At 50.4% G+C, this 23,555-nt stretch overlaps 4 non-coding genes across 4 annotated transcripts; 1 reads left to right on the forward strand and 3 right to left on the reverse strand.

The window, feature by feature from the left end:
• Positions 1-3,930: 3,930 nt before the first annotated feature.
• TRNAI-UAU lies at positions 3,931-4,024 on the reverse strand. The gene is made up of 2 exons: positions 3,987-4,024; positions 3,931-3,966 (listed from the first exon to the last, which is right to left on the reverse strand). It is a non-coding gene; the product is annotated as a tRNA-Ile (tRNA).
• A 2,510-nt stretch (positions 4,025-6,534) lies between these two features.
• TRNAF-GAA lies at positions 6,535-6,607 on the reverse strand. The gene has a single exon. It is a non-coding gene; the product is annotated as a tRNA-Phe (tRNA).
• Positions 6,608-11,446: 4,839 nt separating this feature from the next.
• Positions 11,447-11,519, forward strand: TRNAK-CUU. The gene has a single exon. It is a non-coding gene; the product is annotated as a tRNA-Lys (tRNA).
• A 7,835-nt stretch (positions 11,520-19,354) lies between these two features.
• On the reverse strand, positions 19,355-19,426 carry TRNAG-UCC. The gene has a single exon. It is a non-coding gene; the product is annotated as a tRNA-Gly (tRNA).
• Positions 19,427-23,555: the final 4,129 nt, after the last annotated feature.

The following is a 23,555-nucleotide window of genomic DNA, read 5'->3' on the forward strand; positions in this document are numbered from 1 at the left end:
GTCTCAGCTTTCATTGAATCCAGCATTTTTTCACCTGTCCTCACCACAGAGGTGTCCCACATGCCTCAGCTACCGAGTGTCCCTCTTAGAGACGCTGAGGACTGGAACTGATTTCAGCTGCTGGACAGCTCTGCTAGGTCTTTATTGATTTGCACAGGAAAATGCTGAGTGTTTAAATTCATTTCAAACCCCTGCCCCCCTGCTGGGGATTGGGGTGCAGGAGGGGTGTAGGCTCTGGGGGGAGTTTGGGTGCAGAAGGGGTGAGAGGCTGGTCTCTGGGAGGGAGTTTGGGTGGGGGAGGGGTTCTGGGGGGCAGGCTCTGGGATGGAGTTTGCAGCGCCGTAACAAGGGTGAGGCGAGTGAAGCACTTGCCTCGGGTGCACAGAGTGGAGGGGCGCAGCTCTACCACGATCAGCGGCGCTTCAGCGGCAGCTCTACCGCTGCTGCTTCTTTGGCAGCAATTGGGCGGCAGGTCCTTCCCTCCAACAGGGACTCAGGGACCTGCCGCCAAAGATCCTGGAGCCGGCCCTTGCCTCGGGCACAAAAATTCCTTGTTATGGCTCTGGGAGTTTGGGTGCTGGGTGCAGGCTCTGGGCTGGGGCAGGGGGTGGGGGGAACAGGAGGAGGGGTGGGGTGCAGGCTCTGGGAGGGAGTTTGGGGGGTGGGGGTGGGGGTGGGGAAGGAGGGCGTGCAGACTCTGGGAGGGGCCAGCAGCCACTGGAGCGAGCAGGCAAACGCTGCTCAGCTCCGCTGCACTGATGGGGCCCCTGGGGGGGAGCGCCTGGGGGTGGCCAGTGGGGCCAAGGGAGTGACCTGGTCCCAAAACTGCTGGAGCCCCACAGGCGAGACCTGGGAACCAGGACTGCCAGCCAGACAAACACCTTTAAGAGGAGGCATCCCTCTCCCTGTCAAAAACTGATCTTCCTCCTTCAGTTCAGTGACAGCCTGAATTGTTCCTTATCCCGGCAGAGCCGGAGGATTGAAAGCAGCAACATCCAACCCCTGTGTAGCTCGCAGGAATGGACATAAACACTCCCTGGTATCTGAGGAGATGTTCAGCTTTGCCCTTGGTCAACTACAAGGCTAAAGGGAAAGGAGGTGGCGCCAGATATAAAGAGTGAAACACGACACATCATAGTTATGCCCATGGTGGCTGCAAAATCTTTTGACATACTTCTTCTTATCAGCAGTGTATTGTTTTCTCTGGAGCCTAGGCCTTGACCAAGAAATTTGTACTTTGCTAAAATAATCGACTGCCCCTGGTGAAGACAATGGACTTGACACCCACTGGGGTGTCCCTACACAGGTACAAGTACTAACAACAGTGGCTGCCTTTTAATCAGGGCAATAAATTGAAACAAACCCCTGTTAAATCATTTCTCAGCCCGAGTCCTTCACCCACATTCCCTAGAGCATTGGGCCACCATGTGGACGTTTCATTTCTGACCTCAGTTTCACACAGAGACAAAATTTCCTTTGCACAGATCCATAAACAGCAAAACCTCCCTGTGTCTCTGGTCTGACCCACCGCATTCGATGCCAGTGAACCTTTTTCTCCTGCTGTGGCGACGGTCAGACAGAGGGGACGTGGCACCTGCATCCCTGCCAGGGAGATATTGGCTCAGCTCTTTCTTTCTGCTGCTGTTGTTAGTCCATGAAACATCAGGGATGGAATGCAAGGCTGAGTTCACGCACCAGCTGTCTGAAAAATTTCAGTGCCCAGAGAAATCCTGACCCCTGCTATTGGAACGATGTGCTGGAGATTTGACTAGGAAAGGGAATGTCTGAATTGTCAGAGTGGGGAATGAACAACAATCTACAGCAATGTCATTAACACAAACACACTCTCATCCTGCTCCAGCCGGAAGGGAAATGGGCAGGAATTTTCGCTGTTCAGCCAAGGACACACTTACACTAATGCGCAGTCGTGAGTGTGCTGGGGAAGCTGGTCTGAGCAAACAATTTGAAGTGACAATTTAGTGAGAACAAAATCATCATGTAATGATACAGGAGTACATCAAGTAGTTGTGGCTGAGTGATTAAGGCGATGGACTAGAAATCCATTGGGGTCTCCTTGCGCAGGTTTGAATCCTGCCAACTACGCAAGCTGTGCTGCTGCTGTTGTTATTATTGTAGTCTTAGTGCCTGAGCATCCACAGTGCGAACTGGAGATAAATCTAGTTTCACTCTGTCTACACTTAAAACGCTGCTGTGGCACTGCTATAGCACTTTGGAGTAGACAGTGACTGGAGGGGTTTTCCCATCCCTGTAATAGCTACATGGACAGAACAATTCTTACTTTCCTTCAGCACTATCTAACCAGGGCTTAGGTCACCTTAACTCTATGGGTTTGGAGAGGGGGTCACACCCTGAGAGACGTCGCTCTGCCAGTTCAGTGCCCAGCATACACCAGCCCTTATATCCCGCTGGGTATTTCAATGCAGGCACTGACCTGTGAGAGGAAAACATCAGCTCACAAACACAGAGACTGAATTTCCCACATTTAATCTTGCTGCACTTTCCAGAAAGTCACAAAATTCAATTCATTCTTGCTAGGACAGAGAAAAAATAAGTGATACTAAGTTTTTGGCTTGATTAAATAAAATTAAGTGTTTAATTAATATAGTAAAAATCTGTACTGATTCCTCTAACTAACACCACAGCATGAAATAGGAACAGAGACAAATCTTGTCAGTGACGACTAATTTCACAAATGATCTTCCCATTATTAATTTCCACATTGCCCCTATTGGAGGTCTGGGCATCTCCAGTGTCATTGCTCTGCGTTCACCTTCCCCTAGAATTGTTCTCGGAAATTCGACTTCCTTTGCAGCATGGGGCTCGGGTCACTTGCTGGAGGATTCCCTGCACCTTGAGGTCTTTAAGCCACAATTTGAGGACTTCAATAACTCAGACATAGGTTAGGGGTTTGTTACAGGAGTGGGTGAGTGAGATTCTGTGGCCTGCATGGTGCAGGAGGTCAGACTAGATGATCATAATGGTCCCTTCTGACCTTAAGTCTATGAATCTATGAATCTAGTCCCAAATTTGGAAAACTGTGCAGTTCAGAATGTGAATAGTAACCCCATCTCCTTCCTGCACCTGCTCTACATTGCTCCACAGCAGCTCCTCTACCTGCAGAGTCACCCCAGCATGGCAGTGCAGCCGCCCAGGGTTCAGCAGGGGCCTCTGGCAAGGACAGTGGGTGCAGCTAACAGCCCAGTGTGCCTGGCCCTGAGGCAGCTGTAAAAAAGCAGCCCACCCCCCCAGAAGTACAGAGACTGAATTCCCCAACTTTAACATCATGACCCCCTGTAGAAAGCCACACGTCAGTTGTATTTTCACAGGGAGATGCAAAAATCAAGTGACCAATTTTTAAGTTGAGTAAGTAAAGTTGAGGAGATAGTTATTAACCTCACAAAAATATACTAAAGATCCCTCAACATAACACCTGAAGGTGAAATATGGACAGAGACAAACCTTGTCAGCAAAGGCTCATTTCCCAAACGATCCTCAAAATGTTACTAATTCCCACCCCTCCTCCGCAGGAGCTCTGTGCAGTGTAACTGTTCTGCAGGCAGCTTCCCATTCAATGCTGTTGTGGGACATTCCCAGGCCTGGAAATGTACCAACGACAGAATTTGAAGAGCAAACCTGGCTCCCCGCACCAGGCGGGATTTGAGTGTTTTGTCCCTGTCACTTAGTCTTTGTCAATAGCACAGACGCCATGGGCAGGACTCCAGGCTCTGCTTGAGGGATCCTGGCACAGGGGCTGAGAAAGGAAGGTAGCTTCTGACCTGTGCTCTGGAGAGGAGGTAATAAGTGAAGGGGGTATTTTTTATTAGCCCCCTCCTGAGGGCCCCCAGGGCTGGAATTCTACATTCCACAGGCAAAATGAGGGGGTGACGGCACTTGGTTAATGAAAACCAGTGCTCCAGGTGAGGTTTGAACTCACAACCTCAGCATAGCTCCTCTCAGCACTGCCCTATAAGGGCTGTGCGCTAACCAATTGTGCCACTGGAGCACCTGTTAACTATGACTCTCTGAGACCCCTAGGTTGATACAGGCAAGGAGTGACCCCAAAACATTCTCAGTGGAGTTGAGAGCAGGTAGCGACAAGTGTTGTACTCGGTGGGGTGGATTCTTCTTAAGGGTTCCAGGCACCATTTGACCCTTTTGTTCTTCCCTGTGTAATAACAGAGGTGGTTAAGACTCAATGGAGAGTCTTGCTGCGGACCAACAGATCTGAAATCACTGATAACCAGCTCTAAGCATTAGTCCTGCTTTGGGACAGTGTCTCTCATGCAAGAAACTGCCCAGTCTGCGCTAGCAGTGAGGCTCCCTCACTAAGAGCTGAAATCAGGGAGAGCTGTGGGAAGTGCAGGGACCCAGGGGTGCCTGAACAGGGGGGAACAACACCCCAGGTGCCCAGAGGAGGAGAGGTGTGTTGGGCTCCAGCCTGGGACTCTGCCTCCCTCCTGCCTAGCCCTGACTATGAAGCCCGGCCCTGGCCCTCCTTCCTTTAAATGCCATGTGAGCAAGAGGAAGAGTGTGGCAGCTACAGGGACCAAAGTTGTGGGTATCAGGTGAAGCAGCAAGAAGCAACCATATGGTCAAACCACAGGAATCTCTAGCCAGACTGTTAAGTTCTAGGACCCCAACCTATAGCCCCAGCCCATTGAACCAGCCAGACCAAAGACCTATCTCCAGTGGGCATCAGTCACCCAGCAGGACGGAAAAACCTCACTCTCTACCTGAGAGAAGGTAGCCAAACACATTGAGCTCCAGGGCTTTGTAGCAAAGCAACGTATTGCCACGAGGTCCTACTGAGATTTGAACTCAGATTCCAGGATTCAAAATCCTGAGTGCTGCCCATTACACCATGGGACCTGCTGCTATTTTATTTTCTAGACCCCTGTGACTCTTGGCTGGTTTGCACTCTGCACTTATTGCTTCCCACCATCAGCTTCCTCTCGCGGGACTCTCTCTCCTCCTCCAGCGACTGTGGTCCTGCACTACCAGATCCGCAGGTCCTGCTCTGAGTCCCCGTATCCCCCTGCTTTGTCTCCATTCCCTGCAGGCTGCAAAAATGTCAGGGGAGTCTGCTCCTCCCTTCACTCGATGCTCCCGCTCATATCAGCCAACTGCAGCCTCATCTCCTTGAACTCAGGCAGCTGTCGCTTGATCCGGTCGTACAGTCACACGCTGACTGGCTCCCCTGCCTGGATGCTCTTGTGGAAATCCCACAGGCGACACTGCAGGACTTGGCACTGTTGGTTTCTTTAATGTTGTGGTGTTTCCCCAGCCGCCGGAACAAAGCAGCCAACTCCTCCCTCACCGACTCCCACCAATCCCCCTGGTAACCACAGAACCCTCTGATGCTTTCCCGTTCTGCCAACACCGCCAGGCCTCACCCCCCTGCTCCTTTATCTTGCAAGCTCTGGATGTTCAGCTTCCAATGTCCTCTGCCCTGGGTCAGGGAATTGCCCACGTTGAGCACACGGTGAGAGCTGCGTGATCCGAACAGTCCATTGGCTCCAGCCTGCACTGGGCTGTCGATGTACTCTCCTTCATGTAAATCCGGTCAGTGCGACTCCTGGCCTGTCCCCGCAGAAAGGTGTATCCCCTCTGCGGCTGCTGTGAGCTCGGGTCAGAGGAATAGGAGGCTACCGCCCGCCCTCCACTGGTTCACTGTGCAGAAACATGTTCTCCAAGCCGACCTCGCTACAGACCTGCGCCAGGTAGTGCTCATCATAGAAGAGTTTCCTCTGACAGTCGGGAAAACAGGACCAGCAGTCCTCAGGCCGGTGCAACAATTGAAATACCCCCCAACACCAAACACCGTGCGGTCTAGAAGAAGGGAGCAGTTCCTTCATAGAACTTTCCTTTTCCACCTTAACTGGGGACCATACACACTAATATAGCAGTAACCAGTGCCATGGAGCACAAAGCCACCAGTAATGCCCTCCCTGGTCGGAGCTCCAGCACCTTCTGTACTCGCACTGTGAATGTGAAGAACACGACTCCAACCCCATCATTCTTCCCTGGCCTGGAGGACCAGAGAGATGGGCCCTTCCTCCAATCACCCTCTGCCCGTCAAGCTACCCTAGAGTTGTTAATGTGCATTTCCTGAACACCCACCATGTCCAAGCCCAGCTGCTCCAAGGCACTGAACATCAAGTGCCTCCTCCTGGGCCCCCAACTCCCTTCCACAGGGCCACTTTCACACATGCCCCTTCCCTGGTACTGCCCTCCCTCAGCTGCACAGAAGAGTTTTCATCCTCTATACCTGCCTGTCACTGTCCAGCACCCCCTCTGGCACTCTCTTCCTGCCATATTGGGTCCACCAATAACTCACTTAGGAGAGACAGCTCCTGTCCCTCATTGTTAAATGTCAGGCCAGCCAATTAGGGGTGGAAGCCCACAATAACTTTTCCTACTGCAGAGCCCAAGCTCAGGGACTCACCTTGGGTGCAGGGACCATTGTGCTCCCAGAAAACAAGCCAGCACTGTGCAAAGAGGGGACAAAGGGCCTGCCAAAGCCTGGGATTGAACCAGGGACCTTTAGAACTTCAATCTAATGCTCTCCCAACTGAGCTACTTTGGCAGCTGCGTGGTAATACTTTGGCCTGTTGCTTCTCCGCCCGAGATATTTTTGCAGCGGTTGCACACAAAAAGGACGTCATTGTGAGCGGCCCATGAAGACAAGACTCGCTTTTGCCTGCCTTGCTCAGCTTGACTTGCTGCCTCACCCCGTTCCTGCCCTAGTGCCCGGATTGACCTGGCGGTGGAAGGGGACTGGGGGCCAGTGGTGCGGGGAGGAAGTTGAGCTGGACCCTGAGCTAGACTAGACCCTGGCGGTGAGAGTCTGGCCACCACTTGCCGCCCCACCCTGTTGTCCTGGCTTCCCCCACTGGGCGTCATTTCGGGAGGGAAGTGGGGCTTCTGCCTCCCCTCCCCGATTTTCACACCGCAGAGGAGTGCGAACAGGAAAACGAACGGCTGCTCCACACCCCCACCGGAGGATCCCGACGTCCTTAGCTGCTCCCCCTGCTCCCCCCAGCTGTGCTACTGAGTGGAAGTGTCCTGTGCCCATCACACAGAGGTCGATTAATCAAAACCCTCTTCTGCCAGCACCGGGCCTCCTGCTTCTTACACTGGGCCTGCAAGCGAGGGGGCGGCTGGCACAGCACCCAGAGTCTAACCTGTGTGGCAGGAGGTGGCTGATGCCCTCAGCCTGCTGGGGAGCTCCCAGAAGTTATTAAGGGACAGAGACTCCTCAATGCCCTTAGTAACAAGGGTTTGGGGGTCACCGAGGCCAGTAAGGGGGTCACTATATCGGCCCTATAACCCTGGGTGTCAGGTCACTGTGCAGCTTTGATCTAAAGCTCGGATCCCAACAACCAACCAGCAGCCCACAGCCTCCCCCTGGGTCTGCCCCACCTGGTTACTCCTTACAGGGCGATCTTACCCCCCTTCCAGCCCCGGATTCGCCCCCTAATCATCCTACTGCCACTCAGAGCCACAGCCGTGGAGGTCCTGAAGGAGGGAGGGGTGACTCTAGGGTGGGGTTCTTCTCTAAAGATGGCTGGCAGAAAGGTGGTGCTCAGCTCTGTCAGCGACCTGCCCAGTTGCCTCGCTGCCAGGGGATGCAGACGTTTCTGTAAGGCCATTAAATGGGTATTTGGCTTCTGAGTGAATGTGAGGAATGTGCAATCCTGAGAGGGAATTTCCATCCTTCTTTTTACTGCTCTTCTGGGCCCCAGTGTCCTAATGGATAAGGCATTGGCTTCCGAAGCCAGAAATTGTGGGGTCCAGTCCCATCTGGGGTGGAAAAACTCCTTCCTTCTTGTATATTGCAACAAAGCCTTGGTGTTATTTTCCCCAAGGAAGCTGGGAGACATTTGAACCCAAAGTACTGGATCTTGGGAGCAATCCCCCAGAAACAGCAACTTCCACTTGACAAATGCTTTCTAGACCCATCAGTAGCAAACACTTAATACTAGTGTTTGTCTGAGAATAGAAGGAAGGGGAGTGTTTACTCCAACACCTCAGACAGAAAGAGCAAGGCCGTCCTGAAAGAGAATGGATCTGTCTGGAGACAAAGCCGAACCTGAGAATGAGCAACAGTGTGAAAAGAAGAAATTCAAATGGGTGTTAGGTGTTAGTTAGGTTGGTCTGAGAAATTTCAAGAAAATACCAATGCTCATAGACTGATGCGGACACTGGCTGCTTCTGATCTTTTACTGAGAGTTCATTGAGAAATATTTTCCTTAACTATGTTATGGAATATTGGGTGGGCTCTGAAGGCACCATTCCTCCTGCTTTCGCCCTTGGAGACAACACGGCTACATGGCATGTGGCCAATGCTCACCTTCCAGTCAACTGCTAGAGAAGACAACACAGACAGGGATGGCAGCAGGGCAGACTGGAGCTCCACGGAGATGGTGGGACCAGGTCTCACCAAGGGGGAGGTGGCCACCCCACCATGCACATGGCTGAGCCAGCAAGTGTGGTGTGTGCTTCACTGTGCCCCTACTCACTGCACATGGTGGTGGAGGGCAGTTACTGAGTTCAGTTGGTCTGGCAAATTTAGGGCTTGGCTACACTGGCAGATGTAGAGCACTGGGAGTTAAACCACAGCAGGGAAACCGCTGCCGTGTGTTCACATTGACAGCTGCAAGCGCACTGGAGTGGCCACATTAGCAGCTCTGGCAATGCCACAGAGAGCAGTGCACTGTGGTAGCTATCCCAGTGTGCAAGTGGCTGCAACGTGCTTTTCAAATGGGGAACGGGGGGTGGAGTGTGACAGGGAGCGTGACAGGGAGCGTGTTGTGTGTACGTGGGGGGAGAGACAGTGTGTTTGGGGGGCTGAGAGTGTGTCAGCATGGTGTCTTGTGTGTTCGGACAGCAGCAGACACCCCACACACACACACGCACTCACAACAGCAGCATTCCACACTAACGGTTGCTTTGTCCCAGAGCAGATAAGCAGCCGGCTGTCAGAAACGGAGCGTTGAAAGGGGATCTCCGCATGCCTGCAGCCGATTTCAAAACAATGACCAGAGTGGGCACTTGACTTCAGGGGATTATGGGACATTTCCTGAGCCCAATCACAGTGCAGTGATGCAACACGTCGTCCACAGTGATGCCCGGGTATTTCAGCAGGGCTCAGCGAGCTTTATGCTTCTCATGGAGGTGGATTACCAGGAGCGCTCCACCTACAGAGCCCAGGTGCTCCATGTGCCTTGCCAGTGTGGACACCTCAGGAGTTAGGACCCCTGGGGCTCCTTTAATGCGCTCTAACTTGCAAGTGTAGCCAAGCCCCTAGACTATGTCACTTGTGTGACTTACTTGTGCTATTGTAATAAATACAATAGATGTGCAATGGCCAGAAATCGCACCAGCAGAGACGTATATTGCAGGGAAACCGTAACAAAATTAAGAGTTTAAATTATCCTCCACATGTCCCGCGTCCCACTAAAATGAGTCCAACCCACAGGGCACGTGGGCAGAAGTATCGGTGTCAGGATGCTACATTGTTAGCGCAGTAAATGAAGCTGCAAAATAAATGATGTTTAAATGACCTCACTCTATTTTTTACAATCCTGTGTTAAGAGGTAATAGATACAGATGGACACCAGGCAGGGTCGTTTGGAGGATGAAGCCTTTATGCTTCCATCGCCCACCACTGTCAAGTTTGAGCCAGTTAGGACAAGTCAGCAAATAAGAACAACCTCAGGTCTCAGTAACTGCTGCAGGTAGCAAAGTCCTACAGGGAGCAGTTTCTGGCACTACACCTGCCCAGCTCTGCTCCCCGGCTCTTCTCGGGCTCCTGCTCTCTCCTTAGCTCCGCCCCACTCTGGCCCAGGCAGTTCCAGCTCCCACGGAGGATGGGACCCCCTGGCCTGGTGACTCCCTCATTACACTGCCTGGCCTGTCAGTGCAGCTAACTTAGAGCTTTGGCCTCTCCCCATTGCCCCTGGGGACTGTCAGTTTCAGGGTCTTGATTTCCCATTAATCCTTCCCCCTTCTATTGGGACTGGGAACTAGCCAACCAACCCCCCCCACACTAAGTTTTAGTAAGGGGCCAAAAGTCCCTTACACAAGCCAGCCCCATGAGGGTCACGACTGTGCAGAGAAAGCAGCACGAGCTGGTGCCATGGTGTAACGAGCAGCACTCAGGACTCTGAATCCTGCAAGCTGAGTTGAAATCTCAGTGGGACCTTGTGGTAAAGCCCTGGAGCTCCCAGTGCTCAACTTCCCTGTCTCCAGCTGTGCAAGAGCCAGTCTTTCCCCTCCTGTTGGGTGACTCAGGCCTCTGGGTGGGACGGCTGCAGTGGGTCAGGGCTCTAGAACTAGCTACTGACACCTGAGGGTTGGGATTCTCACGGGTCCACCTGGTGCTCACAAGTTTGGCACTTGCCTCTGTGCTTTTCCTCTTGCCCACCTGGCGCTTGAAGGAAGGAGGGCCAGGGCCAGGCTTCATAGTCAGGGCTAGGCAGGAGGGAGGCAGAGTCCCAGGCTGGAGCCCAGCACCTCTCCTCCTCTGGGCACCTGGAGCAGAGGCGGCTGGTGCTGACAGCTCCAAGGGAAGCTTAAAAGCCACAGAGCAATGGAAGGCAGGGCAAGAGGAGGGGAGAACCATGCCTATGCATGGCCAGCAGACAGCCACAAAGACACCTGGCCAGGCTGCTCCCTGCTCCCTGGCATGCCAAACCCCCACTGAAGGCCACCCTCAGGCCAGCATGCAGGGCGGCTGCTGATGCTCTGTGGCCAACATCAGAAGAAGGTAGGAAAGCAGGGCCAGGCCCCCTGATGGGGCCTCTGACCGTTCCCACTCAAGGTGCTGACTTTGGAAGTGGAGTCGCCCATTTTTTTGGCAAGTCAGGAAGGGCAAAGGCGAGACTGGAAGCACCTGGGGCTCATGCCCCAGCCTTTGTGACGCCCAACCCCCAACTCCTTCCCGGGGCTCTAGCTGCAGCCAGAGCATTGGCCTGAGCAGCGAAGAAGAGGTTCCAGCCCTGCAAGGAGCAGGACTTGCAGCACAAAGTGAGCACAACCACGATGGGACTCAAATCCTGAATCATCTGATCCACATGATGAGGGGGTCTAAGCACTTCTTTGGAAAAGCCAGACACTGTGTTTCTCAGGACATCTACTGAGGGGGCCGAGACTCTCTGGCCACAAGAAGTCGAGTTCCCAGCGACATGTGAGACTTAATTCTCTGGAGCCAGGTGCAGGACTTTGGCAGGGAGGCTGAGGCATGGGGGAATTGGGGTGCAGCGGACAGAGTGGCTGTCTAGGTGCGGAGATTTAGTCTCCCGGAGGAGGAGGAGGAATCCTGCTGACAGGCAGTGGCTGTGCAGAAAAAGAGGGACTTTTTTGCCTCTCTTTTGCCTCCCTGCTCACTCTTGTGGTGAACGGTGAAGGTGTTTTTCAACAAGCTCAGATAGCTCAGTTGGTAGAGCATCAGGCTCTTAATCTGAGGGTCCAGCGTTCAAGCCCCTGTCTGGGTGCTCAGCTTTTAAGTTGCCTTGTGTGCCAGGAGCCAAGTTCTGTTCACAGCCACACAGGGATTCCCAGAAGCTGTGGCCATTTCCTGGAAAGGTTCCTTTCCTTAGCAATCAGGAGAGAGGTCATATCCACAGGAGCAGGTGTAGAAAGCGCAGTCTCTGGCCCCCAGGAAGTGCTGTGGGGCCAGGTGCTGAGAAAGCCCAGAGGGGGAGCAGCAGAGATGGGGGGAAGGGAGAGAGAGAAGCAATGAGGACAGAGCACAAGTGTAAAGGGGGCATCTGGTCTGGCTATTGGGGCAAACTTCCCTGGTTTATACACGACCCTGGTGGAATTGGCCAGTGGAAGGATCTGAGTCCCCAGAGGCTGCTTGACCTCGAGGACTGTTAGGATACAGAGATTCAGGCCAGTCTGCAGAGGCCTGTACTTTAAGAATTTAGGTGTATTTTTATCACTTAGCTAGTTATAAAGATATAAAAGAAAGAGTAAAAAGTCACTGTCTGTCTATGTAATGGCCTTCTCTTACTGTGACAGTCTGAGGCCTGGTTCTTCGGCTAAGCAGCGAAGGCAGCCATAAGCTGGGAAGTGTATGGTCACACCCTCACATTCCCAACTAGTCACATTGAACTAAGGTGCTATTGGGCTGTGAGGAATACAATCCTGTCCTGATATTCCTATCACCTCAAGAGAAAGGGAAACTTAGTTTGGTAGCATCCTGTCTGGCAAGAACTCACTTATCAATAGACACAGCTGGAAAACCCTTATGTCTGTATAGATGTAGTTGTGAAATCCTCCCTTCTGTATTGTTTTGTATGTTTATTTGCATGGTCTCTGGTTCTGTGATTGTTTCTGTCTGCTGTATAATTAATTTTGTTGGGTGTAAACCAATGAAGGTGGTGGAATATAATTGGTTAAATAACCATGTTACAGTATATTAGGATTGGTTAGTTACATTTCAGTAAAATGATTGTTTAAGGAATAGCTAAGCAGAACTCAGGTTTTACTATATAGTCTGCAGTCAATCAGGAAGGCGGGGGGGGGGGAATGGGAACAGGGACTGGGGATGGGGGAATTGGGATCACGTTTTGCTACAGGGGGAAATGGGAACTGGGATGGGAACAGAAACAGGGACACAGACAAGGCTCTGAGGTGTCAGAGCTGGGAAGGGGGACACTAAGGAAGGAAACTGGAATCATGGCTTGCTGGACGTTCACCCCAATAAACTTCGAATTGTTTGCGCCTTTGGACTTCGGGTATTGTTGCTCTCTGTTCATGCGAGAAGGACCAGGGAAGTGAGAGGGTGAAGGAATAAGCCCCCTAACCCTGTCATTTGTTGCTCTAGGCTCCATTCACATCCCACTCCTGACACAATCACTGTCTTCTATCTGACGAAATAGTCTAATTTCAACCTCTCCTGTAACTTTACACCACCAACTATTCAACATTTGTATGAGAGAAGTTGGAAGGAATTCAAACATCTTCAAATGGCAAAACTTTTCCCCCGGCCTGGTCAGTGAATCCTATGGTGAGAAACTTTCTGTGCATTTCAGTTTCTTGTATTGCTGGATGGGGCCTGAGGTGCTGAAAGGGAAATGTCCATGGAAAACTTGGACATCACTGTTGTCCAAAAAAAGGCAGGTGTTAGACACAATCGCTTCTCGTATTCCCGTGGAATCCGAGTCTAGCTGAAGAATTTCTGTCTATCCTAGAGAGAATCATTCCATTGTAAATACAAATGAAATGAGATCTTCAGGTCGAGTCAGCGCCTTTTAAAAATATTTACTGAGAAAAAAGCCATTCTTTGTCTTGTTGATAAGGACAAGAAGCCCTCTTTTCCTTTCCATTTCAAATGCAAAATGAATGGAGATTTTCATTGAAAAACTTCTGGTTTTTAGGGGGAATTGAACCCAGGCCATGGGTGTTTAAAACACAGGAACCTACTGCTTAACGCACCAGGGAGGGCTGTTTTTTTCTGACAGCCAGTGTTGTTTTTTTCAGCCTCCTACGTCACCAATGTCAGACTCTGAGTGTAGTTAAGCTCTGAAATAGGCTCCCAAGGGTGTCTGTGGTGTCTCTGTCCTCGGAGGCTTTTAAGAACAGGTTGAACAAACCTCTGTCGAGGATACTCTGCATATACTTGGTCCCATAGACAACCTGCTCTGGCTCTATCTGCTACCTTCATCGTGTTTGGATGTAAAGGTGGGAAATGATGGGGAAATTGGCCCCTCTTTCAAGTTTAAATGTTGTAACTTCTACATCTAGACCGGGGTGGCCAACCTGAGCCAACGTAACTGCCAAACGTGCACCTTTGTATGCAACTGCTGAGTCAGTTGTGAACCTTGCTACCATTATCATTATCCCTTTGAAATAATGATGGTGATGGACACTTGGCTGTATATCCCAGAGTGCCCTGGATGTCTACAGGCTGCATTAGCCAATCCAACCATTTGGCACTTACAGATGGGCACCTCTGTATTGTGCCTGAGTCTTGTATAGCTATCAAAGGCTGGTAGATGCCGATATTTTCCCGTCGTTTTAACCAGCACTAATACCCAGCCAGGCCAGGGCTGGGAAGAGAGACAGAGCAGCAGGTTTCCCCTATTGTGGCTGTCTCGCTTTTTCTTGACTAGCTTCACCTCTGCACCAACTTTCACTTTTCCTATGTGAGCCTGGCTAGCTCAGTTGGCAGAACATCAGACTTTTAATCTGAGGGTCCAGGGTTCAAGTCCCTTGTCAAATGAAAAACTTCTCACTGTGATTATAAAAATCTGTCTTTCTGGAGTCTTGTTCAGTGTTATTCTTTCTCTCCAGGATTTTGCCTTTCCTAAGAAGGGCCTTTCTGTGGGGGGGATTGAAGGAGCAACTCCTTGACATCCCCTGTGTCCTTGAAGGCTGGAGGAATAAAGTCCTCTGGGCGTATAGCATGTTCCTCCCCTGCACACACAAACACACAGAATAGTCATAAGGAATTAGAATTAGAATCCACCACTTTCCTTGGGAGCTTGTTCCTGTCGTGAATCATCCTCACTGTTGAATATTTGTGCCTTAGTTGTAATATGAATTTGTCTCTTTTCACCTTCCAGCCATTGGGTCTTGTTATGCCTTTCTCTGCTCGATTAAAGAGCCCCTTCATACCCAATCTTTTCTCTCCATTAAGGCCTTTCAACACTTCAGTGAAATCACCTTTCAATCTTCTTTTGATAAGCTAAACAGGTTGAGCTCATTCAATAGCAAAGAGCCACCAAATGTTCTGAGGGCTGGAGAAAAATGTCTTCTAGGGAAAGTGGTGGATTCTCCATCTCTTGATATCATTTAATGGAGACTAGGGGTGTTATGGTCGTGTCACAGTTCGGATGCCAGTGGCCCCCCTACACTGTCAGGAAGTTCCCACCACCCTGCTCTGTGTTCACAGTGCAGGAGAGAGCAGCATTCCACGGTGGTGATTTGCTCCTGGTTGCCGGAGCAGAGCAGCAGGCTCAGCTGTCAGAACTTCCCAGAGCGATGAAAGGGGAGGGGCCCATGGCTCTGTAGCAGGAATGCAGGGCAGACAAGTTCACGACGGGCATTGTGGGATACTGGGGAAGGCCAGTTATGGTGATATAATGAACAGCAACATTTACTCTGTTACTTTAAGTTTGCTGCAAAAAGCTCTAGCCTTCTCATTGAAGTCGTTTTATTTTGTCAGCAAAACAGGGCACTTTTGTCGCCAGACATGGCATTGCAGTGTGTTCACCAGCCACAAGCTACCAACCGAGAGAGCGTTGTGTGTTTTTCATACACCTAAGCAATATAATTCTGCTGAAACAACTTTGTAGTGCAGACCTGGCCAAAGATTCACTCACACACAGCTTGCAAGGAAAACCTCACCTGCTCCTCTGCTTTGCAGAATCCAAACACAAGCAAAGCTTGTCAGGCCCTGGTGGCGATGGCAGGGAGTCAGGTGTGGGCAGATAGTGTATTATAGCTACCCCCAGGCACCATGGCTTAGCTGGCTAAAACTTCTGTTTCATAAACAAAAGATCCTAGGTTCAACTCCCAGTGGTGCCTTGTTGACTGATTGTTGGGGCACCTGGTATTGGCTACTGTCAGAAAACAACATTCAGAGCTAGATAGGCATTTGGTCTAGCCCAGTGTGGTTTTTCTTATGGTTTAAATAACACTCACAGGCACTGATACCAGAGTTACTGAACGTTTGGGAGTTTGGAGCGGGTAGGTCAGTGGTCCAGTCCCCACACAGATGACCCCTGTCTCCCTCTGGGACAGGGGCAGGTCTGAGCTCTCACCCAAATGCTCATTGTGGCTGCCAGAATCTGTGAGCAGCTTGTTTAGTTTACGGCAAAGGTTGAGTCTTGCTTTGTGCACTGTGTGTGAGAATGAAAATCCTAAACTGCCCTTTGAAATAACGAATGCAGCAGGACGTATTATTGTCCCTGCCCCAAAGCAGACAGACCAATGGAGAAATGCCGTCGAGTTCAAGGTAATACTCCACTGCCATTTTACCTTTTTTGCTTGCTAAACTCCTTCTTATCTGCCCGGCCCAGGCTGTCCTCTGCCTCAGCTGCTGCTCCCGGCCTGCTCTAGAGTCAAACATGCAGGGCCCCCAGGGGAACAGAGGCTGGGACAGGGCAGCAGCCTGGGCTGGGCTGGGAAGATGCTGGGAGTTCTCATTCCCTGAGAACTGGCCTGGCTCCCTTCTCAACAGCGAACAAATCAATTCCACGTCCCCTCCCCAGAAAAACCAGCTTGGAGCCAAGGGCAGCAGGGGACGATTCCCTCCAGTTCCCACCAAGGCAGGAGAGAACCCAGGGTGTTTCTAGCAGAGCTTATGGAACTGAGGTGGGGAAACCAGCCTTTAATAACAGGCAGTTCCAGTTTAAGCTAAGTGTTTTTAACAATTTCTACAACATTAAATAACCCTTTAATCGTAGTGTCACCATCTATAAAATTGCTTCAGCCTCCTAAGTGCACAACTAAACATCTCTTCAAATCCAAGGGAGTGGAGATCAGTCAGTGTTCAGTCATCCCACAGAAAAGAACCATGTTGTGGTACATACTGGCCCCATCATGTGGCCATCGCTTTTCCCTCCTCTTCCAGAGTCAGAATGTGATCAGCTCACACTGAGAGGGTGTAACACCCCTCCCTTGGTCTCTGTGCCAGAGCTCCTATCAGCTCAGTGTCCTTCCCACAAGAGTCGGCTGCTGAGAGGGTTGCGATGGGGTAAATGAAGGCAGAGGAGGATTGTTCCTCATGGGTTTTTTTGTGTGGCTCTGTGATCCTGCTGGAGGAAGCATCATTTGAGTTTTTTTCAGTGGCTTGGGTTGGACTCAGGTTGTGACCCTGAGTACAGGGATTCCTGCACTTTCTGCTCTTAGCCCCTCAGGGAATGGACAATGGAGCAGCTTCAGAAATTGGATAGAAAGTAGCCTAAGAAAGTGTAACATAAGTGAGAAGAAAAACAACATTATTACCTCCCTAATGGTCTAGTGGTTAGGATTTGGCACTTTTACTGCCATGGCCTGGGTTCGATTTCCAGTCAGGAAAAAGTGACTTTAAACCAAAAATGCTTTAGTCATTCTTCACTTGCAATGTAAACAAATCCATGGTATTTTCCTGATTCCCCTGTCTTTCCAGTATCTCCATGGCAGGGTTGGCACCAGCGCAGCAAGCAGGTGCCTGGGGCAGTCAATGGAAAGGGGAGGCTTCAGAGGCAATTTGTCCCTCTCAGAGCAAAGGACTTGAGGCCAACAGCGGCAGAGGTAGAGCTCCAGTTGAGTGCAGCTTTTTTTTTTTCCACTTGGGATGGCAAAAACACTGGAAGTGGCCCTGCTCCATGGAAGACAATTTGTTAAATCCCAGGTGAGTGCAGTTCTATCAGGTCTCAGCCTGAGTCCTTAGGTCTTAATCCTGGGGATATTGTCCCATCATGGGGCCATTTCCCGCCTCTCTTTCCTAGGGAAGCACAATTTTCCTTGCACAGACACAGGAACAGCAAGATCTTTCTCTGTCCCTTGAGCAAAGCAGGGGGCCAAATTCCAGGGAAACAATGGACAAGCAGGGGGCCCTGGGCACATCCAGCCCTGGCTGTGAGATGTTCCCTCGCCTCTTTCTTTATGCCCCTGTTGTTATTTCATGGAATGTCTGGGATGGGGGAAAAGCTGAGTTCACTCCAGGTAGAGGGTAAAAAGGACCCTGAAAATCTCAGGCCCCAACCCCTGCTACCAGGATCACCGAGGTGCTGGGGATTTGAGTAGGAAAGGGACTGTGTGAATTGTCAAGGTGGGGAATGAATAACAATCTACAACTAGATCCACCTCATTAACAACTGACATAGGCTAATCCTGCTGCCGATAGAAGGGAAACTGGGAGTGATTCTTTGCTGTTCAGCCATGGAAACAGTGACCCCGTTGCACCGCAGTGAATGTGCTGGGGAAAGCTGGACTTCACAGGCAGGTGGAAAGACCAGATCCTAGAAACACCTGGAGCTCCCCACAGCACTTCTGCCACCAGGGTCAGGTGTTGAGTGACTCACAGTGCCCCCCCCCCGACACATTACCTTCCAGCAGGGGGTGGCAGCACCCCCCACCCAATGCAGGGGAGAGGGCTGAGTGTATCTCTGCACCCTGAGTACAGGGCACCCACTCTCTCTGCCCCACACATAGAATCTGGCCCTGCTGCAAAGCGACTCCTAAGAACCAGCAGCCTCCAGGACAGCAGGTTTGCCCTCAGAGCAGGGAATGTGTCCCCCATGCTGCTTTTAGGCCACCGGGTGCTCTGGAAACAGGAGGGCTCTGAGTCTAACCTATAACACCCTTGGCCCATCTGGGGATGTAGCTCAGTGGGGCAAAAGAGGAAAGTCAATCTGAGGAAGGCAGGGCAGAAGCTAAGCACCTCAGTGCAGCTAAGTGCGGTTAGTAGAGCACCAGCAGTTGTTCTGCAAAGCCTGGGGAGGTGCGGTTGGCTGCTGGGAGGCAGAATCTTGTGCCTGCCTTTTGGCTTCCCAGGGATGGCTACTTGCAGCCCAGGAGAAGAAGGAGGGTTCTGGGTGAAAGGAAGACAAGCAAAGCTCTGGGAGGAAATTTGGGTGCACGGTGCTGGCTCTGCGCTGGGGGAGGGGGTTGGGGTACAGGTGGGGTGGCGCTTACCCCGGGCACTGCAGCTCCCAAAGTGACTGGTACACACAACCCTCTGGCAGCAGCTCCTAAGTGGGCCGTGCCAGGGGGTCTCCGTGTGCCGCTACCTGCAGGCGCTGCCCCCAGAGCTCCCATTGGCTGCACTTCCTGGCCAATGGGAGCTGCGGAGTTGGTACTTGGGGCAGGGACAGTGCATGGAGACTCTCCCGCCACCCCAGGGGATGCTGGGACATGCCGGCCATTTCTGGGAGCGGCACGGAGGGATGGAGGCAGAGTGGGCAGGGAGCCATCTCAGTGCTGCTGGCACATCTCTGCACACCCATGAGGGGAGGGGAGCAGAGGGCCTCCATGCGCTGCCTGGGGTAGGGGCAGTGCACAGAGCTGCCTCCCCTCCCGGGTCTATTACAGGTGTGGGTGGGTGGGATCTTTTGGCCTGCAAGGTGCAGCAGGTCGGACTAGATGATCACACTGGTCCCTTCTGACCTTAAAGGCTCTGACTCTAAAAGGGAGAGGGAAGTAAAGAAAAAAAAAATAAACCAAACATTGTAATACCAGGATGACTCCACCTGCTCATTGTATAGTCCCGCCCCTTTCTTCCTCCCCTGGGTGTTGAATGACCTGCAGCACATTGATTCTCTCATTCCATTGCTAAATTGATACAATGTGACTGAAATTAAACCCATTCCCAGCAGAGAAAACATCACATCCCTGCATTGGCTGGGAATTGAACCCAGGTCAACTGCTTGGAAGGCAGCTATGCTCACCACTATACCACCAATGCATCTGGCAAAAGTGCCACTTATGCTTGCCCAATGAGGCTAGACCAGAATTGAGGCATTTTACTGCCTGTTAAAATGTACTGGAGTCTCATCACTAAAAAGAAACTACCTCCATCTTCACTTGGGTTTGAACCATCAGCCTCTCAATTAAGTCACCCAAGTGGTTAATCACAGACACAGGTAACTATCCTACTTCCAAAGTTTGTCTATGAAGCACCTACAGGGGTACACCTGGCTGGTGAGGGAGGCGCACTGCTGGGGTTATGAGTTCAGGCCTCACCCAAAGCATCGGTTTTCATTAGCCATGGAGCTTCCCCCCCTCACTTTGTCTAATTCACAAGGAAAGTGCCATACGAGGGTGATGAGAGTAAATTCTAAACTCTGAAATGTGGAGGTGGCCCATAGATTGGGATAAGGAGTTTGAAGAGAAAAAGCTCTAAGGATATAAAACCAGACAGTCTCCAGGGGCAGGTATGGTACAACGCCTCAACAGGGAGCCATTTGGGGGAGGGGGTTTCACTTCCTCTGTTAAATGTCCTGAGAGGTATTTTAAAATGAAGATAACACCATGGCTAACAGTTGACTGGCACGTCCTGGGTTAAAGGAAGGAAGGGACTTGGGTTAATAGTCGGAAGATTTGTGTTACCGTCACTGTCTGACCCCCCTTCAGTGCAGAGGTTTGTACTTTGTTGGGTGGAACGCACAGACTCCTGGAGAGGAGCAGCAGCTGTTTCCATGGCAGAGAGCCTGGCACTTAGGAGACTTTCTTGACTTGCTGTTTTGAAGCAATTCAATAAAATGACGGTGGAGCTACACTGTCCAGTCCAAAATTTCAGCCCCCTCCCCCCCTGGTGCAAAAATGCTATTTGAGGATCTAAACAGGAGGCTTCCGGCGCTAGGACACCTGACCAGAGAGCTCAGTGGGGGGTGTAAGAGCTGCTGACTCTGAGGGTCCTGGGCTAAATCCACTTGCAGGTGGAAGGGTTTTGATTTACTTGATGGATAATGAGCACCAGCTACCAGGGGAGAAGCCCTGCCAACCTGCTGCCACTCCAGCTGCTGCCCCGGGGGGGGAGCCCCAGGGGGCCTGCTGCTGCTCCAGCCACCCCAGGAGTGCTGCCGGGGGCCACCGAGCTGCGGTTGCTCCTGCTGCCCACGGAACCACAGGAGGGAGATGATTTTTTGACAGTGACAGACGCCTCGCCCTAAAGGCCTTTGTCTGCCCCCTTCTAGTGACTGTTTGGTACAGGAATGCAGCCCTCACTCCTGGGTCTCTCCTGGGGAAATAATGTTTCTGTGCAAAACACCAAAGCTTTTGACAGAAAGGAAGAAAAGGAAATGGCCACACCATGGGACTAGGACATAAGGAATGAAACACAAGATGCTTCTCCCATGTGCATTGACTTTGAACCTTGTTGTTTGCGGTGTTGTGTCTCATGTCTTGGGACCAACATGGATACAACAAGGGGGAGGGGGGTCACATAATATCTTCTAAAGGACCAAGGAAGGAAGTATTATTTACTCCTTCTCATAACACAAGAACTAGGAGGGGTCACCAAATGAAATGAACAAGCTGCAGGTTTGAAATGAACACACTTCCCTCAATCTGCTGGCAATGCTTCTACTAATGCAGCCCAATCTGCTGTTAGCCTTCTTGGCAACAAGGGTACTGTTGACTCATATCCAGCTTCTCATCCACTGTAATCCCCAGGTCCTTTCCTGAAGAACTGCTGCTTAGCCAGTCGGTCCCCAGGCTGTAGCAGTGCAGGGGATTCTTCCTTCCTAAGTGCAGGACTCTGCACTTCTCCTTGTTGAACCTCCTCAGATTTCTTTTGGCCCAATCCTCAAATTTGTCTAGGTCACTCTGGACCCAAACCCTGTCCTCCAGCGCTTGGATTCTTTACATGCTTTCACAGAGTGAAGAGCACATGTTCCATGATTTCATATGGCAGAGTTTTATGCTATAGGGAGCTTTCCCTGTGTGAATTTGACAGGTGAATCAACATAGAGACACATTGTGACCCTTCTCAGGGAGCCGAGGGCTGTGAGTTTCCTTGTTGCCACCTTCCACTAGGAAGAGGGAGTTTTGCATTTGGCAGCTGGATGTTAGTGACCAAACTCACCCAGCCCATCAGGCACTCAAGGACCCTCCTCTGAGCTACAGCAGCCACCCTAACCCCTGAGTTCCTTCAATGTGTCCCCCTCTGGGGTGCAGCCCGGATCACCAGATACTCAGAGAAATCCCAGATTCTCTCTGCCCAAAGCAATGGTATATCCCAGGTTACTAGTTTTACTGTGGACCACTGCTACTGTATCTCACACCGCACTTGAGTATAGTTATCAAACAAGCAGAAGTTTATTTAACAACTGAGAGATTTAAACAAACAAACGTGAGTGATGGAAACCAACTGTTACCAACTAAACAAAATCAGAAAATGCAACCTACACTTTTTAATAGTTACCTTTCCTATCTAAGTAGATTCTCACCTCACACTTCAGTCAATTTCACTGATTCCTAGTCCCTAGGCACCACAGCCCTGCCTTTCATGAAGTGCCACTGGCCATTAGGAATCTCCTTGGTGAATGGACCCAGAGTGTTTTTCTCCACCCTGAATCAGTCTTTTGTCTTTATATTCACAGAAAGGACAATCTCCTCATTCTCATATTGTCCTTGTCACTTCCACAGGGTTTCGATGTCTATAATTTGTTTTTGATGGTTTTCCATTGGCTTTTCTGGGTTGGTGCAAAGGTTGACAATAGAGCAATACATCACATAACTGGCTAGCAAGGGAGAGGTGCCAATTCCCTCCCACTGGAATGGGCAGTCCCCACCAAGACCGATGATTGGGATGACTCACTTTCACAACAATACCATATGGGCATAATTTTCCATGTACTTACATTACCCCTTAACTATGACTTGGACACACCTCTCGCAGTGAGTAGGAGTATCAATAATTTACAAGCTTTCAGTAGAGATCTCACTGCTATGCTTCCTGGATAAATATCATAAAATCAGTGTATTAGGTGTGGAGAGTTTGTCAGGTCTGACACAGGAGTTGCTTGTGAAGAACAGTGACCCCCTTTGCCAATTGGCATCAATGAGCTTTTGTCACAGATGCACTGAGCTATACAGTCACCCCCTGATAGAACAGAAAGGCCAGCACAAAAAACAGTGAGAGGAACAATAAGATACTAAAATGACAATGGTTGGAACTCTCCATTTCTCTCAGTCTTTGCATTCATGGGCACTAAGAGCTGTAGCTACAGTTGAGGAACCAGGTGAGCGGACAGCTGGCTCAGCCCTCCATACGAGTAACTTTCTCACACATAGGGAGATGGGTCAAAATTGGAATTGATGTTAAGGCTGTCTCTACACTTCAAGCACTGGAAATATTCTTCTGACAACCTAACACTGTCTACACTGGGGCTCAGGTCACATTAACGACTTCTCTCAGTGGAGAGGACTTTTCACACCCCTGAGAGATGTGGCTATGCCAACACAGCTTTTCTACATCGACCAGCCTTTAGCTGGCTTATGGATTTCAGTCTTTTTCTTTATATTGATGGTTGATGAGTGCAGCTGTCCTACCTGCTGGACACATCCTGTGACAGATGTCAGGCCTTTCCTTTGCAAATTAGAGAAGTGGGGAAGATAGTGACCCTTACAGTCTAAGTGGGTAAAAATGTATACAACTTGTCACCTCGAGTAGCTTTCCTTTGAACAGAAATTGACTTCGAAACTAAACAAAATAAATTCTATTTGAAAACATAAAATATTAAAATCTATACTGGGCCAATATTCTCTTATACACACTTTCTCACACACATTCTCCCACCCCAACCTTTGGAGTGAGGTTTTCTACCAGAACCCTTTATATTACAGGGGGTAAATTAAATCAAATTAACTTTTCAAGATTAGCCACCATTTCCTGTACGACTAACAAAACAAAACAAAACAAAAAAAGACAACTTTCAGTTTTCCAAAATACTTCAGATTATCACACATTTAGTCTCTTCTTCTTTAACCAATAACTTCACCAATAATCTCATTTTAATAGATGATAAAAACATTCAAAGATCACAAATTCTTATCATATATGTTAGTTTTCTTCTAATGCCCATTGCCAA

This window comes from Mauremys mutica, unplaced genomic scaffold, assembly GCF_020497125.1.
Source record: "Mauremys mutica isolate MM-2020 ecotype Southern unplaced genomic scaffold, ASM2049712v1 001048F_np12_obj, whole genome shotgun sequence".
NCBI lineage: Eukaryota > Metazoa > Chordata > Testudines > Geoemydidae > Mauremys > Mauremys mutica.